At 47.6% G+C, this 19,290-nt stretch overlaps 1 protein-coding gene across 3 annotated transcripts in view; it reads left to right on the top strand.

Annotated features, from left to right (window-relative positions):
* Nucleotides 7,138–19,290, top strand: part of B3GNT2 (UDP-GlcNAc:betaGal beta-1,3-N-acetylglucosaminyltransferase 2) — a 138,841-nt gene continuing 126,688 nt past the window's right edge. The window contains exon 1 of one of the 3 annotated variants that reach the window (XM_018055409.1): nt 7,138–7,162. The gene's annotated coding sequence lies outside the window, so the exon portion shown is untranslated. Of the gene's footprint in view, nt 7,163–8,364; nt 8,640–19,290 lie in introns of those variants that run through there. The other 2 variants (XR_001918815.1, XM_018055408.1) reach the window with 2 other exon arrangements.

Below are 19,290 nucleotides of genomic sequence, written 5' to 3' on the forward strand. Positions count from 1 at the left end.
GCTGGATGTACTTCCTTTCTCAGTAATGCCCACTGGAATGTGCAGGTGAGTCTTCCTTTTTGAAAGTGTTCTCATCTCTTCTTAGCCAGGCAGCTCTGACCTTTGGTAAAGGCCAGCATATCTTTGTTATGTCCCTTGGAAATCACTGTTGTGTAACAGCTGTGTTTCCAATTGAGATGGTTTCCAGACCCGGGGAAGCTTTAGAAAGGATGATGCCAGCAAAGAGGCATTAAGTCCTCTAATAAGCTTATGCCCTGATAATCGTATTAATGGCACTGTCTCATGCTTGATGCTGCAATTATGGGCCTCTCCTCTTAACTGTAATTTTGGAGTTTGATAATAATTGAGAATATGCTTTTGCATTTCTCTGTAACAAGAGTTCTATTCCCTAAAGCAACATGGTGACCCTAACAGAGATGATTGTTCATGCCCTTTCAAACTGCTGACCTTATACCTCACCACAATGTCATGAACAAACTAGACTTACTCACCTCGGAATTCGGAGTTCTTCCAGCATCAGGGCTCCTGTGGGCTATGGAACAAACCCCCTGGGAATCATGACATTGGTTTCTAGCAGCTGCATCTGATAAAGAGGCTTTATGTTTTTCTGCCGTTGCAAAGTCAAAGTAACCTTGGGAGAGAGGGTCTGCTTTAGGAGTTAGGTGATTTTTAACATGTGACTTAATTGTCAACATTCAAGATATTATCTCTAGTATCAGGTGTTTGGCCTCTAGAAAACTACTTCTGGGACCTTCATGTTCTCAGTTGTAAGTTCCAAGCAGTTTGGACTAGAATTCTAAGAACTTCACACTTGCCATCAGGAATTCATATATTTAGCTATTGACAGGAGGTGGCTATTGTTTTCATGGCCCCAGCTGGAACTGATTAACAGGCTAGCAACTCACTGCTGTCTTTCTGGAGAAACCTTTGTCCAGAGGATATATGAGATCTGGGGATTTCTGCTTCTGATGCTACACATGTGTGCTTGGCTCTGTGGCATGAAGGGATCTTTTCCAGGCCTGCAGTGAAGGGAGGAGGGAGGCCCAGGACAGAGGCACCAACCAGGCCATGGGGGCTAGCCACCAAGCAAGAAGGCCCTCATTATGAACAGTGTCCACAGAGCTGCAGGAGTTGGCTTCCATATAACCAAGTGGGTGGAAGCCAGCCCTGGGGCTGCAGGTTTTGGCTTCTTGGGCAGTTTCATGGGGCCTCTATTTGAACAGCAGGTGGCTGAATGCTTCTGGGGCATGATAGGTAAGGGCAGGAAAGAGTAAAGGAGGCAGGTGTGGGAATGGGCTCAAGGCTTTTTTTATGGACATGCAGGTGTCCTAGGCAGATGGCAGAAGGAGGGGCACCCAGGACTCTATGGTCAAAAGCCCACAGTCTGGCTAGGCAAAAATACCGTGTGTGTGCTGGCACCAAAGGGCACAGGAAACTTGCTGAAGATCAACCACTGTTTCTCCACCAGGAAATGGGTGACATGAGAGACCCAAACACAAGAGGCCCAGGGCAAAGCATAGGATCCACTGTGTAGTCCCCAGGCTACCCAGCCAGCTCGAGGGAGCCTGGGGCTTATGAATGACAGGGGTGATAACAGAAGCAGGGGCGCCAAGAGAGAACTGTCAACCTGGAAACTTTCTGTAGACCCATGTCAGACTGACAACTTTGTAGCCACAAAGGAATGGACATATTTGCAACTATTCTCCTCTGGATAAATGAACAGTCTGAGCCCCTTCCACCCACCTTCTCCAGGAAGGCTCCCAGACTTCCCCCAACTCTGGTTAATTGTTCCCTTGTCTGAGCTCTTCTTGTCTGCACCCTACAGTTTAGCACTTAATCAGACACAGCTGCGCATTCCTCTCTAATTGTTTTGGGTGTGTTTGTCCTGTCTCCGGGGCAAGATTACAGCTTCCTCTGGGGCAGGGACTCACAATCTTTGGGAAAGAGCTCCTGGGAGAGGTGTGGGTGCATATAAGGGGCTTCTGAAGGAGTGAAATCACTCACATTCCTATAGCGCTTTGCTGTGTAGAAAGTTATTTAGTTAAGTTGTCTCCTCTATTCCTTACAATTGCCCTGAAGAAGAGAAAACATAAGTAGCAGAGGTGAGGCAAGCCTGGGATTCCTGATTTACAGCCAGTGCCTCATAGGGGTTCTTTTGCTGGACAAAAAAGCCCCCAGTGGAGAAGAGGGGGAGGAAGAAGGGAGGCCTCCACAGGCCTTTCTCCCTGGTGGGAATCTCGGGGAGGAGAAAGAAAGAGGGGGATGTGGCCCTGGCTTTCAGGGCTCCTGTGAGGCTTCATAGAGACAACTAGGGCAACCCCAACTGGACCCATTGTGTTTGCTTTCATTCCCCCACCTTCCCCCACCTTCCCCCCCTACCACTTTCCCACCGCCACGCCACCCCACCCTACCCCCAGCTCCTCTATGCTGCCATCAACCCACAGTGCCCTCCCCTTTCTGGGAAAGTTTCCCATCTTCTGAACTGGTCACTCCTTCTTCCTCACTCTCTTAAGACTTCAGCTCCTGGCTCCGTGGTCTTTCACACCACGACCCTGACTCCAGTTCTTGCCCACAGCTTCCTGGATGGCTTCACTATCCGCCCAGAGGACGCACCCAATACCCTGCCTCTCAATCTCTTGACCTTATATTCTCCAGTGACTTTCTCCTCTACTCTTCCCCATCACATCCTGGCTTTGTCATCATCCTAAACTTCTCCACCTTCTGAACCACAAACCTAAGCATCCAAAGCTCTGACTCCATCCCCTCTTCTAGCATGCCTGAGCCTTGGCTGCTTTGGTCCTTCCAGCGCATTCACTTCTGTCCTTTCTCTCTGGTCACACATCAGGTCAGCCCTACTGTTGCCAAGGTTCTCAATTCCTTGGCAAAAAGAATTTGCTCCTCTGCGCTAGCAGTTCCTTCACGTGAGCCTGCACCAGAGCAGACAGCTGAGCTCTGATGGAGGAAATCACAGAGGAGGGCCAAACGGTGCCCTACAAGTTCGAACCACCAATCTTAGGAGGGTTGCCATGCTCCCTTGCCATCCAGCGGTATCTCTGGTCACTTCAGCTCTCCCACCTTCTGCACTGACAGTGTCAAATGTTTTCTACTCTCTTCAGATCCCTCCTTGCCCTGCTCCCAACCTCCTCCCAAACTGAGAGAAAGGTATGTGGTGGAAAGATGCATCGTCATATACCGAACCTGCTGGTCCAGTTGATCTCCAGCCTTCCTGCTTCTGTTATAACAGAGGAGGCAGCCTCCTGCATGAGGTCAGCCTTTCCACTCAGACTGTTTCACCCTCGCCCATGGTCACAGGGACCACCTTCATTCATTGTCCTTTCTCTGCTGTACCTTCATCTTCTTCTTCTCTATAAGGTCTTTCCCATCAGCATTTAAACACATTCAATTTATTCTACCCTAAAATAAACTAAAATAAACCCATTGCTGGCATAACATTCTTTCCCAGCTGTTTCTATCTCTGAACCTTCACAGTCAAACCTTTAAAGATTTGCCTGTAGTTAGCCCCTTTCTCCATTTCTTCACCTCTCACTCACTTCTCAATCCACTCCAGTTTATCTCTCATCCCTTCACCCTACCAGTCATTGCTTGTAAAAGTCCCAATGACACCAAGGACACTCAATCCAGTGGATGTATTCAGGTTTCACTTCCCTTGGGTCTCTCAGCCATTTTGAGTGTTGCTGGCTACTGCCTCTTTATGACACATTCTTTCCTTGGGCTCCATGGCCCCACTTCTGCAAACTCCTATTTTTTTTTCCCCTGCCTCTCCGGGTGCTCCTCCACCTCTGCCAGATAGTTTGCCTCTGGCCAGCCGTTAGACAGGGAAGCCCTGGTGGCTCAGTGGTAAAGAATCCACCTACTAATGCAGGAGACGTGGGTGTGATCCCTGGGCTGGGAAGATCCCTTGGAGAAGGAAATGGCAACCCACTCCAGTATTCTTGCCTGGAAAATCCCACGGACAGAGGAGTCTGGCAGGCTACAGTCTATGGAGTTGCAAAGAGTTGGACATGACTTAACGACTGAGCATGCGTACGAGCCTTTAGATAAGGGTTTCTCAGGCTCAGTTGCAGGTCCTCTTCTGGTAGGCTTTACACATTTCCAGGATGCCATCTCACTCTTGGGACTTCACCGCCACCTCTATAACAGCCATTTCATTCCCAGCCTCTCCACGGAGAACCGGACCCTACAGCCAAGCACCTACTCAACATCTCCACTTGGACATCTTATAGGAACCTCAAACCCACCTTGACCAAATGTGAACCTTTGGAAGGTTTTCTCAATCCTCCTTTCCCAAAGGTCCCCCAACTCAGAACATGGCACCACCACCCATCTGGTTGAAGAAGCAGAGACCTGGAACTTCTTGCTTCTTCCCTAGCTGAGCAGTTGCCACATCTTGTGGTCTTGTCTGTTATCTACTTCTTTCTCTTTGTTCTCTGGCACAAACAGCCCTTTGCTTTATAGCAGCAGCCCCTGAACTGTTCCTCCACAGAACTTCTCCCTCTTCCCTGCTCCTTCTTTACATCTAAGTCAGAGTGATCCCACTGAAAATGGTATAGAAGGCCCTGGATGATCTGTCTACTAGTCTCTGCTTACGTCTCAAGCCTCCTCCTCAACCACACCCTCTTATGTAGCCTGAACCTGCCAGGAACTCTTCTCCACTCTCCTCTCCTCTTTGCCTGAGTAAATCCAGCTCACCCTTCAGAGCTCAACTCAAATGTTACCTCCTTTTGGGTTCCCCAGACAAATGGTCCCTCCACCTTGCACTCTCTTTGACCAATATCACCACTGTAATCATACAACTGGTAGTGCATTTAATTGTTAAGTTCCTCTCTCTCCTGCTAGACTGTGAGCTCCAAAAGGGAAGACTGTGTCTGTGTTCTGCTAGTCACACAGTGACTAGCCCTGTGTCATGCACCTGGTAGGTGGTCAGCTCATATTTGTTAAATAAATGAATAATACATATTTACCTACTCATGATGGACCCAAGCCCCAACCCTAGGGCAGAGACTGCAGCCAAACGGGCATTTAGCATTGAGTAATTTAGCGGAAGAGTAGAATTCAGCATTGAGTAATTTCCCCCAAGACACAGTATAATAGTTACAGATACATTCCCAGCTGCGTTAGTTAATGGCACTATGGAGAGAATGTGCTTATTTTTTAAATTTCAGGGCCTGGGCAGCTTTTGGCAGCTGCAGAGGATACTGCTTAATTTCCTGTTGGTTGCCAGCTGACATTGTAGTAGCTCCTTTACTAAAACCCCTTGGCTGACAGTCCCTGGAAATACGTTTGTGACTACTAAGGGTGCATTTAAAGGGAAGGCATATGTGTAGAAACAATATAATGATCTGATGGCAGAAAAAAATCTTCAAATGTCAGTCTTGTCCCATCACAGCCTTTAAAGATCAGAAAAGCAGCATAGAGATATTTTTATCTAAACCAATAAACATGGTTGTTGTTCAGTCGCTAAGATGTGTCTGACTCTTTGTGACTACATGAACTGCAGGACACCAGGCTTCCCTATCCTTCACTATCTCCTGGAGTTTGCTCAAACTCATGTGCATTGAGTCAGTGATACCATCCAACCATTTCATTCTCTGCTGCCCTCTTCTCCTTCTGCCCTCAATCTTTCCTAGCATCAGGGTCTCTTCCAATGAGTCAGCTCTTCACATCAGATGGCCAAAGTACTGGAGCTTCAGCTTCAGCATCAGTCCTTCCAATGAATACTCAGGGCTGCTCTCCTTTAGGATTGACTGGTTTGATCTCCTTGCTGTCCAAGAGACTCTCAGGAGTCTTCTCCAGCACCACAAAAAGCATCAGTTTTTCGGTGCTCAGCCTTCTTTATGGTCCACCTCTCACATCCATACATGACTACTGGAAAAACCATAGCTTTTGAGCTTTGACTATAGCCCTTTGTCTGCAAAGAGAAGTCTCTGCTTTTTAATATGCTCTCTAGGTTTGTCATAGCTTTTCTTCCAAGGAGCAAGTGTCTTTTAATTTCATGGCTGCAGTCATCATCCACAGTGATTTTGGAGCCCAAGAAAATAAAACTTATCACAGTTTCCACTTTCCCCCCATCTATTTGCCATGAAGTGATGGGACCAGATGCCATGAGCTTAGTTTTTTGAATGTTAAGTTTTAAGCCAGCTTTTCCCCTCTCCTCTTTCACTTTCATCAAGAGGCGCTTTAGTTCCAATTCAGTTTCTGCTATTAAAGCAGTATCTGCATATCTGAGGTGGTTGATATTTCTCCGGGCTATCTTGATTCCAGCTTGTAAGTCATCCAGCCCAGCATTTCTCATGATGTACTCTGCACAGAAGTTAAATAAACAGGGTGACAATAGACAGCCTTGACATATTTCTTTCCCAGGAACATGGACTTGGAATTAAGTATTTTGACACAGAATGAAAGACACAGGCTCGTTTGTTTATTAATTTATATATTCTGTAGAGCTCTTAAAATTTTTTTAATATCTTGAATTCTTTAAAAATGTTTTATTAGTTTTCTAAATTATGAAAGTTAATATGTGTGTTAGTCCCTTAGTCATGCCTGACTCATTTCAACTCCGTGGACTGTAGTCCACCAGGCTCCTCTGTCCATGAGATTCTCCATGTAAGAAAACTGGAGTGGGTTGCCATTTCCTTCCCCAGGGCATCTTCCCAACCCAGGGATTGAACCTGGGTCTTACACATTGAAGGCAGATTCTTTACCACCAGGGAAACCCCATGAAAGTTAATATAACTGGAAAAAAAAATTCAGAGTCAGTAAGTTTATAGAACTCATCTCCCCTCCTTCTGACACCTCAACCCCACATCTGGGGTATGTTGACAGCTCGTCTGCATGCTTCCAGATGTTTTTCTATGAATTATCAAAAGTTTGATTGTTTGGACTTTATGTCCCAGTCTTAGAAGAATCATGTGATCAACGTAAAAGCCAAAAGGACCGAAGGCTGCAAATCAAAGCTTTCCCAGATCTAACTCAGAATTCCTGTTTGTGGAGGACCGCACCCATGAGGTGAGCCTCAGTGCATCCAGCAGCAACCAGCTGCCCTTTTGCTCTGAGTTTGGATTAAGAGTAAGGGCCCACTAGTTGAGCTGGCCGAGCTCAAAGGTGCCTGAAATGACTACTTCCGCAATTCCTTCACTTTCAGGTAATTTAGCTTCCGAAGGCCTCCTGGAAAATGCACATAATTGCGGGTGTGGTGTTCTTAATTTCTTAGTCTGATTATCTAAGGGGGATTGCTTTCTTTCTGGAGAGATTAAATACTTGGGGGGAGGAGGGCGCTTTCAGGTGCGCCTCTGGCCAGGCTTATCTCCCGGCGGTGTGCAAGGGGACCAGTTGCCTGTGCTGGCCCTTTCAAACCAGCACAACCTCTCCATCCGGTCGCGCCAGGTTTATCTGGGGCCCTCAAACTTGTGTCAATAGCAACTTAGACTCACTTAAGAATACAGTGCGCTGACAAGCCGGCGGGGGCGCTGGGATAGGAGGGTGGGTCAGTGGTCCCCGGAATTCCGGCGGGTGCTTGCGGTTAGCGCCAAGTCCCCATCTTGCCAGAGGGATGTGTGTCACACAGTTCAGCCATTAAGGCTGCACCTAGGTGTCCGCCCTGCCCCCTGGGGCCGCGGCGCGGGTTCGAGGCACAGCGTCTGGACATCTTGTGTCTCTGGCTTCCCAAGTCTCCCATGGGACCTGGAGGAAACACCAAAACTCCTCTCCCCACGTCCTGGGCGGCTTTCATAAAACCAAAGATCCGGTGCCGGTGCCAAGTAGGCGTCATTCCGGCACCTAAGAGTTAGTGGCAGGTACTGGACGGGCAGAGAGCAATTGTCAAGTCCCCTTTTGGCCTTGTTTCTCCCTACCCCCATCTTCCATAGTGGAACCCCAAGTTCAGCCCAGGCGTTTGGGCCGCCGGGGTTCGGTCTAGGACCTGTCGCGAACTGACTCCGGCCAGAAGACGCCACTGGAGTCCTCGCTCAGGCGCTTAGTTTCCCAACACCGGATGTATTACAACAGGGGCGACAACACGAGGCATTTGGGTTAGACTGGAGTAGGAAAATAGTTCTTTTGAACTGAGAGCTGCCCTTTCCCCACCGAGGGTCTAGTTCTTGGCGGGGGCGGAGGGGGAGTATCCTTCCCCCCAGCTTAAGACTGCTTTCCAGGTGAGGGCGCCGAGGCTCCCCGGAAATCAGGAGGAACTCGGAGCTCCGGCTGATCGTGGGCGCGCACAGCTAGACAGGCTGGAGCTGAGCCGTACCCAAACTCCGGGCGCCGGGCCTCGGGCCGGGCGGGGCGGCGACGTGAGGGGCGGTGCCGGGCCTGATTGGTGCGTCGGGTGGGGGTGGGGCCAGGAGAGCTCCGCTGCGGCGGCGACGGAGCCGGGAGCCGGGGCCGGAGCCGGGAGCCAGGCGGCGGCAGAGGCGGCAACAAGTGCCGGAGCTGAGCCGAGGCTGGGGCCGAGCCGAGCAGAGGCGGAGCCACCCCGCCGCCGGGCTGCCCCGTAGCGGGCGCCACGCATGGAGCGAGAGCGGCGGTGGTCGCCGGGCTGAGCCGCTCGGAGCGGCCGGGACGTGGATGCAGCCGCGATCTCCCGCCCCCGCCCCGCCGAGCAGGAGCTGCTCCCGGACAAGGTAGGGCCGGGCGGGTGTGCACGCTTCAGCTCCGCAGGCCGGCCGCGCGCCCTCCTCTCTCTGTGGTCCCCGGCTTCCCCGCCACGGGTCCCTCCTCTCTCCCTCCACCATCTGCTTCCTCGAGGGTGCCGGCTTCGCACTGGCGCCCCAGCGGAGGAATCAGACTCTAGCTGTCTTCCTGCCGCATCTTGGCGTCCCGGTCCTCCCGCTCGTCCCCCCCTCTCCTGCTACCTTCCTGGTCCTAGAGGAAGAGGTTAACGAAACCCGCGGCAGCGTGTCTTTCGAGCCTCTTGCCCCATTCCACACCTCCCCTCCTAGGACTCGGGAACATCCCCCGCTCCTCCCCGCTGCACCCCAACTTCCGGGGGAGCCCTCGCCGGGGTGATGCAGGCGTTGCGAAAGGGGGGCGTCAGAGGCCCTGGCGTCCTCATCTGGGTTGCACAGGTGTTTTGGGGAGGGGTCCCTGCTTGATCTCACGCTGCACCCCCGCACCCCGCCCTCGTACTGCGCTGCCTCCCGTGCCGCATGGGGAGATCAGGTGTTCCGAGAGCCGCGAGCAGTCGTTCCCCACCCCCATCCACCCGCCACGGCCAACCTCTGGTCCCTAAAGGCTGGTTTCTGTGAAACTTAGGAGAAACCTTTCGCGTTGACCTCTACAGAAATATTCCACGCCGCCGGCGAATGATTAACCAGGCTACTTGACCGAAGCCTGGGATGAGGGGGGGCGGGAAGGGTGGGTGCTGCGGGAGCGGGTCTAGCTGGCCTCTGCGAACCACCTTGCGTGGGGGTGTGGGCGTGGAGGGGTGCGGACTCTGCGAAGGCCGCGACTGCAGGTCCTGAAGGCTGCCTCGCGACGGCAGGCGGACCCTTACGGAGCCTGTAAAACCGAGTCACCTTAATTTCCAGGCCACGGGATTTTCCACTCAGGGCTGTGGAGCCCCAGAACCCACTTTCTCCCCATCAAGTGAGGAGGAGCGGCCGAGATACTCAGCACGAGTGTCACGACATGAAAGCACATCTCTGAAAATAATGTATATATTTTAAACCTGGACTGAAGAGGAGGCTCCTTTCCTTAAAACAGAGGGGTGGTTTGTCTTTTCTCCCCTGCTCTCCAGCCATGGCCTCCTGAATCTCCCTAACTTCGCAGAACGGTAGTTTGGAACAATTCTACCAGTCTCCTGCCGCTCTCTTGTTGTAGCCTTGCTGTAGATTTTCAGATTGCAAAGGCAGTTGTTGAATATGGGCTTCTACTTGTTATAACAAATCCTTCCAGTGTAATGTAGCCCCAGGAGGTAAGGGGATAGTTAAAGAGGTGGCCGATAGGGCCTGGACTGGAACTAGGAAGGCGGAGACCCAGCCCAGCTCAGCCCTGAGGTCTCCTGCTGACCAGGAGGGAGGGTAGGGCCGTCACTTCTTCCCTCAGTCCTAGTTCCCTCTTCTGTTTCCTTTGAATTGCAGGCAGATTCTTCACCGTCTGAGCCACCAGGGAAGCCACCTTCTTTTGAATAGAAGTTATTAATAAGCTTGGTGGAATTTGGGAGAGTGTCACACAGAGTCCCAGGGCTCTTAAACCAGATTAGATTTTAAGACCAGGGAAGAGGCCCACACAATTTAGCAACTAAACAACAACAGGATGATGTTTGCCAGACTCCTCGCTCTACATCATGGGGGGTTGTGTGTGTTCTCAGTTGCTCAGTGTTGTCTGATTCTTTGTGAGAGTCAATGGAAGCCATGGACTGCATGTAGCCCACCAGGCTCCTCTGTCCATGGGATTATCCCAGCAAGAATACTGGATTGGGTTGCCATTTCCTCCTTCAAGTGATCCTTCCAACCCAGGGATCCAACCTATGTCTCCTGTGGCTTCTGCATTGGCAGGCGGATTCTTTTATCACTGAGCCACTTGGGAAACCCATCATGGGGGGTTAAGAAATGCTTAGTAAGTGGTGGTCATTGTATAATCAGTACAGAAGTTTCTCCAGGCGTCAACTTCCCCTTAACAAAAACAGTAACCATTTAGATTTGTTGGAGACTGAAATCAGCCAAATTTGGCAGATGGCAAATAGTTTTTGAAATCCAGGGAATGAGGTAATCTTTTGAGGAAAATAAGCATAATACGCTTGTAAAAGTTATAAATTTTTTTCTGGGTTTCTGATGGGAGAGTTGAGTGTACATAGGTGGCTTGTAATTTTGAAGATTTCCTTGTTTTTTGCTTTTTAAAGCCCACAGTTTAGATTTCTTTGAGATGCTAAAGTTTTGCTAAAAATAAGAAAGTGAAACTGATAATTCATGGTTGATTTTTCATTGTACAATTTACTCAGATGTGTGGCTATTTTTTTTTTAAGGTTACACTAGGAAATGAATGAGAATCCAAAAAAGTTAATAATCATTTTGCTTTATCTTACCTGATGCATTGTTGGTATAAAACTAAGATGTTCTGGGTAGAAGTGTGTGGCACTTTTTCAGCTGATGCAGGGTTAAGTGAAAAGGTGAATCCTTTGTTTCACAAACTTGGAAACTGTAGGAGAGGAAAAATTTTTTTTCCCTTCTAAGTTCTTTGGCTGATCTAATAATTAAATTGATCTCGCACAGATTAATCGGAGAAAAACATTTCTATGTACGGGGATTAAAAACATGGGACCCAAAGAAGTGACCACAGCACGCAGCTTTCATACCTTTTCAATAAGGAAACAAATTTGTGAAGAATTGACAAAATAAAGGGGTTTGGGTTTAGGGTAACTAATCAGCAAAGGAGTAACAAGGTTTGTTTGCACAACCTTCTTAGCCCTGAATTCCCTATCTCTGGTGATAAAGATGCCTTCTACCCTCCTGGTGCAGGGAGGGGACCTTCTTATGGAAGATTGATCTGCTTTCAGGGGAACAGAGGGAATCAGTATGTCCTTACACTGGCTGGTCTCTCAAGTAACTTTAATTCAAAATAATCATTGTGTCAAACTGACATATTTAAGGGTGGCATATTCTGTTCCCCTTCAAAACTTCAAAGTTTTAATGTTTTCTGACAATGCTGTTTTTTTTTTTGGTTTTTCCCCCCAACCGTAATTTCAGTTCAGTCGCTCAGTCGTGTCCGACTCTTTGGGACCCCATGAACTGCATAATTTAGGAATGCTGAACCAGGGCTGCGAATGTATTTAAGGCACACCCTGTTCATAACATACTGGGTCAGTGCTTTTCATTCAATATAGCTGGCCTGTTGGCTGTGCCTAGTCGCTCAGTTTACAACTCTCTGTGACCCCATGAACTGCAGCCACCAGACTCCTCTGTCCTAGGAATTCTCCAGGTAGAATACTGGAGTGGGTTGCCTTGCCCTCTTCCAGGGTATCCTCCCAACTCAGGCATAGAACTCAGGCTTAATTGGCCATATTTGACTCTACTTAGGTTTTCTTTTCTTTTTTAACAGTTTTATTAGGCAGGTTCTTAAAGACTTGAAAAATTAATACATGCAAATGGTTACTTTTAGAAATGTTGCAGTTCTTGCATCTGGGATAATATTGGGTTATGTAATCTTGCAGCATGCCCAACAGTGATGCATGAGTTACCAATGCTGAAAAATTCTCATAAAGTCCTTTTGGTCTTATTTACAAATACTCAGGAGGAATTAAAATAATTTCAGTCAATTGCCTGGCCTTTTTGGTGTGTACAGGTTCTTAAAACATGAATTAAGATGGGATCTGAATTTGAAGGTTGGGTTTCCTGGCTTACATAATCCATGGCACCTAGTAAAGACATACACCCAACACGTGTGGAGTGAGCTGTCCCTCCCCACTTCCCCCGAGATGGGATAACTGTAACTAGACGCTTGCCAAACTGTCTCCAAATTGTGTGTGAATAAATTCCTCTCTCAGGAGAGGCAATTACCTCTTGACTAAAGAGGAACATGGATGTGTGGGGTAAGGCTTGGAGCAAATTGATGTAACAGTTTCATCATCACCAGCTGATGATGAGACTTTGCTAGTCTGAACAAAGCTTTGGTGGGAAGAACTTGTTACTTGATGGAGAGTTTATTAATCAGACATACGCGGCACAATGACTTTACTGCTGGGAAAAGTGGTTTGAGTTTTCTGTTACAACTTGCATTGAGATTTTACACTCACTGCCTTAATGCCCCTACTGTGAGTTTTATGCTCTTTGCCCACCAACTTTGTCTTCTTGCCTTGTCTTAGTTTTTGTAAAAAAATCCAGACTTCTCTTGGGGGTCAGCACTGTTGATAAAGTTACAACATATGTCTTGAAATATTTTGTGTAATTTTATTTAGGTACTTCCATGGTAGGAGGCCGTCTATGGCGTCGCACAGAGTCGGACACGACTGAAGACTGAAGCGACTTAGCAGCAGCAGCAGCAGCATAGATAACTCTAAGGATTTTGTTACAAATTACTTTCTCTGCATCTATGAACATTCCTTTAGAGCAAGGTTTAAAATTATTTTCATTCTGATGTGGCTACAGAGGGGAAATTCCCAGTAGTAAGGAAATTGATACTTTCTACTTTTCATTATGTAACATTTAAAAATAGATTTATTGTTCTAATGCCTCCACTCTGGTGGAATTAGGATGTACTTCATTTACCAAAATGTTTTGAAAAACTGACTGTCCAAGGGAGTCAATTCTAGAGTGTGGTCAGTTCTGTCAAGTGGTTATGTGATATTTAGTGTTAAAGAGCATGAACTTGGAGGTAGTGGTGATGTTTAGTTGCTAAGTCATGTGCAACTTTCTGGGACCCCATGGACTGTAGCCCTCCAGGCTCCTCTGTCCATGGGATTTCCCAGACAAGAATACTGGAATGGATTGCCATTTCTGTCTCCAGGGGATCTTCCCCACTCAGGGATTGAACCTGTGTCTCCTGCATTGACAGATGGATTCTTTACTGCTAAGCCACCTGGGAAACCCTTAAAGTATGTAAAGTGCTCTAATATTAAGTGTGCAGCTCATATGTGTCTACTGCTAAATCAAGAAAATTATTTTAGTACCCCCAGAAGGTCCCTGTGCCACTTTCTAGTCAGTCTCCAGCCCCTAGAGGGAACCATTATTCTGACTTACATCATCTTAGATGTGATACATATCATCATATGTTGGTTTTGCCTGTTCTTAAACTCCACTTAAGTGGCTTTTCCAGACTGACACAGTGTGTAGTCTTGTGAGACAGACCTGGATTTGAGTTTCATTTTTGCCACTTACTCTGATGTGATTACTGTGTGATAATTACTCTAAGCCTCAGTTTCCTCATTAGAGAAATAGGGGAGATTACCTCAGATTTGCTAAGAAAATTAATTTGATGATACACTTAAAATACCTAGCACTGTGCCTGACATACAGTTTTCTTTGTCCTCCTTTTATTTCTTTAAAAAGATGGTAACTAAAGCAACTATATCTTCTGTATTTTTATACACTGTTTCACTAAATAAAAGCTGTGTAGGTCTTCTATTGAAAGTTAGAAGCCAGATCTTTGTTGAGTCAACACATTGGTGTTGTAGCATTCAGCTTAAATGGAACCTATTATTTGTTAATAGTTGATCACCTGTCATTTTTGATATTTCCTCTGTAAGTCATAAAATAACAGTCGTTGAAATGTCCCTTTTAGAGCTGATTAGTCACCTGTGTGCTGTGAGCTAAGATGCAGTGATGACAGCTGGTTCACACATGTCTGTGAAACCCGTGGAAGAGTTCGATTTAGATAAGAGACATCATTAAGTGCCCAGGGTATCCAGAACAATATTTTACTGCCTTATGTTTTGTAAAATAATTATTTCAGAGTGAAAGCACAGGGCCAGTTGTTAATTGCATGCTTCAGACAACCCATTTAAAACAGTTTCAAGTTTTATAGTCTTCCTTTATGAATAATATTGTATATTCAGTGGTCTCATGTTGCCAGTGTTTGTGCTTTTTAAAAATATATATATATACTTTGTATTTTTGGAACCATTTTTTAAGTGTATCTTGATGGTACTATGGCATTCTTTCTAAAAGACTTTTTTTGTTATGTTTATTTAGGGAAGCAATCAAGATCAAGTGAAGAGAATGAAGTTAATTCCATCTCTTAATGCTGTTAATTGCTGTTAAGTGGTTGAGATCCTTCTAGGTGCTTTTTTTCTACATCTGTATACTTGCAGAATGAGACTAGAAAAAGCCCGTTGCCAATGCTTTAGTCAAATATAAAGCAGGTGCCTGGCTGAGAGGACAGAAGTTTTTGAAGGCTTGGATTCAGATCCATCCTCACTCTGGCCCTACTTGTGTCTGGACCATGCAGTCCCCAGAGGCTCCATCATGGAGACCCCTGGTCTCCAGATTACAGTGGCCAAAGGGGAAAACCTGTCCTTGGACAGTCCCACCACCTACCACCCACGATCTCAAGATAATTTATAACAAAAGGGTCACTTCGTTCACTTAGCCAGCATGCAGTGAGTACTTAGTGGATGCCTAGCACGGTGCTTGGCTTCTTGTATATTCCTCAATGGGCCAGGCACAATGCTTGCCATCAAGGAGTTAGCAATCTGGTTGGAACTCTAACCAGAAACTGTTTAAGGAGCACTCTGACAGAGAGAGGTGCAAGAAGAGTGCAGAGTTGGGGGCAGCCAAGAAAGGCTCCGAAGGAAGTTGAGTTGGGGCTTAGCCTTGATGGATGAATAAATAATGTAGGGGCGGAGAAAGGAGGGCAGAGGCGGTGGGGATCGCAGGCTTGTGGCCCTTTTTCAGGGAAGTAGCGGGTGATCCCGTGGGTTTGGAGGTCAGGGTCCTTTAGGGAGAGGTCATAGGACACCATGCAGCCTTGATGACAGTGTGAAGAAGCGGTGCCTGGTCAGGGAGGTTGTGGGGAGCCATGGCAAGTCCTTGCAGAGAGGACACGAGGACATGTCATGGTAAGGCGTGCGTTTATCAGGAAGATGAGCTTGAGCCAGAGAGGTGGGTGTGAGGGAGTTGTGACTGTGGGCCCAGGTCATTTCATGGTCTCCTAATGGGGCTCCCTGCTTCCCGTTTGCCCCACAACAGTCTGTTTTCAGGAAGAAGCTGGGGGCATCTTTAAAAACGGAAACTGTATTACGTAACTTTTACTTGGAACCCTCCGGTGGCCCCAAGTCTCCCTCAGAGTAAAGCCAACACTCTGCCACCTGTTGGGCCCTTGGTTCAGTTCACCTCCTCTTCTAGTGTTGCAGCTGGAAGTCAGTTGAAACCGTTTCTTTGACTTGCTTTCCGTTGCTTTTGTTATTGTAATCATACATGATGGCCTGTCTCAGAGAAACCTGCCCCTCTGCCTGACTGTTAAGCTAAAGTGCCTTTGTTCAGAATCCTGTCCGCCTGGGGATGGCGGGAGGAAAGAAATTAACACATCCCCCTGTCGGAGGCTTGCCATTCTAGAAGATGTTTGCCTTTCTACTTTGTTTCCTCCCCTCCCTCCCCCCATCTCGGATGCATAAAAGAACCTGGCATCCAAACCTGACAAGATGGTTGTTTGAGACTTTAGTCTGCCATCTTGGTCAGCAGGCTCTTGGAATAAAGTCGTGTTCCTTGGCCCAACACCTCGTCTCTTGGATTTATTGGCCTGTGTGGTGGCGAGGAGAACAAGCTTGGACCTGGTGACATTAGCTGTCCCCCAACTTAAGTCTCTGCAGCCATGCTGGCCTTCGGGCTCTCCTGTCTCTGGCCTTTACATCGGCTGTCCCCTCTTTTTGGAATTGCCTCCCCTTGCTCCTGCCCCGCAACCTACTCTCTGAAAAGAGAGGCTATCTCTAACCCTTTCCTTCCTTTCCCCTGTACTGTGCCTTCTATTTCGTCTAAGCACTATCAACCTTGTGATAATCAGCCATATAACTTCATTCTTTTTGGTCTGTTTGAAACATTGCTTGGTTTAACCAGATGCTTGATATATGTTGAATTAGGTCACTTCATCAGTCTTGCTGGGGGAAGACTGAGGGCCCAAACCAGGTCAGGGATGGTACAGTATTAAAGTGTGTGTGTGTGTGTGTGTGTGTGTGTGTGTGAGACTGAGGATGGTACAGTATTAAAGTGTGTGTGTGTGTGTGTGTGTGTGACTGAGGATGGTACAGTATTAAAGAGTGTGTGTGTGTGTGTGTGTGTGTGTGTGTGTGTGTGTGTGTGACTGAGGGCCCAAACCAGGTCAGGGATGGTACAGTATTAAAGTGTGTGTGTGTGTGTGTGTGTGTGTGTGTGTGTGTGTGTGTGAGACTGAGGATGGTACAGTATTAAAGTGTGTGTGTGTGTGTGTGTGTGTGACTGAGGATGGTACAGTATTAAAGAGTGTGTGTGTGTGTGTGTGTGTGTGTGTGTGTGTGTGTGTGTGTGTGTGTGTGACTGAGGGCCCAAACCAGGTCAGGGATGGTACAGTATTAAAGTGTGTGTGTGTGTGTGTGTGTGTGTGTGTGTGTGAGATTTATTTGAAAGTGAGAGAGAAAAAGATTCTCATAGTGGATGGCTGGAGATTTGGAAGGCAGGTGTGAAGGAAGTGGGCTCCACACCCGAGTACATCTGGACGTTTCTTAGCGGGACACCGGAGGCTGTAGTGTGTGGCAGAGGGCCTGGAGGACAGGAGTGTAAAGTGAAGGAAGACCAGCGTAGGCCTGAGCCCAGAACTGTGGAGAGGGCCCACTTGGGGTGATGGGGCCAGGATCAGAGGCTGCCAAGATGCACAAGAACCAGTAGAGAATTGGGGATAGGAGATGGTCTTGAACTTGTGGTGGGGTAGGAGTGGTGGCCAGCAGTGTTAGGTGCTCTGGGAAGTCAGGAGAGGCTGTGGACTCTGAAGTTTCTAGAGGGCGAAGGGGATGGGAAAGTCGAGGTACAACAAAGGGGTGTGGAGAGGCAGAGAACATTTTCTGGAAGTTGATGGAGAAGGGAAAGCGCAGCCTGTGCCTGGAGCCACTGGAGAGGGAGCACGTTGAGGTGGGGGATGAAGTGGAGATTGTCGCTGATACAGGAGCCAGGCAGCAGCAAGGGCTGTCGCAGGGGAGGGCGGTCTTGTGGGGGCTGGGGAGTGACTTACTGAAAAGGGAGACTGGTCCATGCGGAGAACAAGAAGTAGGTCTTGGTCCCTGAGCTGATATTAAGTATCTTTGTATCCATGGCAACCCACTTAGCTTGTTCCCTCCTCATCCCCACCTCCTGCATAATAAGAGAAAACCTGCGCAGCCAGGCTTATGTGTGGATTGTTTGAATCCTATGCAGCCACCAATATGAAAGTGTTTACACTCCAGTAAGGTTATTTCCATGGACCATAAACTTGCTAAGGCCTATAACTTGTGCTTCAGAATTCTGTTGTTGTTTATTTTCTTTGAAAAGCACTTAACATCCAAATGCTTCTTAAAGTGCTTCTTGTTTTTTTGAATCCTGATCAGGAAGTAACACAGTTGTTTTTTAAAAAAGGCAAAACAAAAACCAGCTTCATGTCTGGGTGTAGATTGTTCAGTGGGAAGCCTGGTGTTGTTTTCAGGATCAAGTCTGTGTACCTAACGATGAAAGGGTCAAAGTGGGTTTGTTACAAATACCATCCTCTCTCTATTATTTAACATTTGGAACTAATAACGTGTATTTTACATTTGTTATTTTATGGCTAAATTTGATGCTTGTTTATAAGGAACTTAATGTAGGTTTTATTCTTTAAAGTAAATGAGATGCATCCCTTTTATTTTTCTTCTCCCTTCATGACATACGGAGTTATTTTTCTTCAAATGAACTTAAAATATCTCTCATGAATACTCCTATTTTTAACTGACTGCTTCTCTCTTTTGAATTTTTTCAAGGTTCTGATGGATCCTCTTAAAAAAAAAAAAAAAAGCCTCTTTATTATAGAAACTTTTAAACAGGTGCAGATACAGAGAGTGACATACTGAAGCTCCAGGGAGCCATCACTGGTTTCAGCAAGATGGTCTCCCTTTTTGGTCCCTGCCCCATAGGCGACTGAGATGCTGTGTGGGCACCACTGAGAGAGAGGGCAAGCTCCTGTGGCCCTCCAGGTGTGGGTGTGGGAGTCACTGGTGTCGGGATGGTGGAATTGGGAGTCATCGGTGTGGGGATGGTGGACGTTCTGGGAGTGACTGGACACCTCGAGAGAGAAAGGAGTGAGGAAAGGGTACATATGGCACTGCGAAATGCCTGGATTGCTGTGTCCAAGATGTTTTCAAGGAGGTGGTGGTAATCTATGGTATATGAAGGTGACATTCACAGAGACACTTAAAATTAGGTGATTAGGTGATTTAAGAAAACAAACTTATGGTTCCCAAGGGGTAAGGGGGTGGAGGGATAAACTACGAGATCAGGATTGACATATACACACTGTGTGTGTGTGTAGTCGCTCAGTCGTGTCTGACTCTTGGCGACCCCACGGACCGTAGCCCGCCAGGCTTCTCTATCCATGGAGTTCTCCGGGCAAGAATACTGGAGTGGGTTGCCATGCCCTTCTCCAGAGGGTCTTCCTGACCCAGGGATTGAACCCTCATCTCCTGCATCACAGGCAGATTCTTTACCATTTGAGCTACAGGGAAATAATATACACACTACTAGAAGGAAATGGCAACCCGCTCCAGTGTTCTTGCCTGGAGAATCCCAGGGACGGGGGAGCCTGGTGGGCTGCCGTCTATGGGGTCGCATAGAGTCGGACACGACTGAAGCGACTTAGCAGCAGCAGCAG

Source organism: Capra hircus, chromosome 11 (assembly GCF_001704415.2).
Source record: "Capra hircus breed San Clemente chromosome 11, ASM170441v1, whole genome shotgun sequence".
In the NCBI taxonomy this organism is placed as follows: Eukaryota; Metazoa; Chordata; class Mammalia; order Artiodactyla; family Bovidae; genus Capra; species Capra hircus.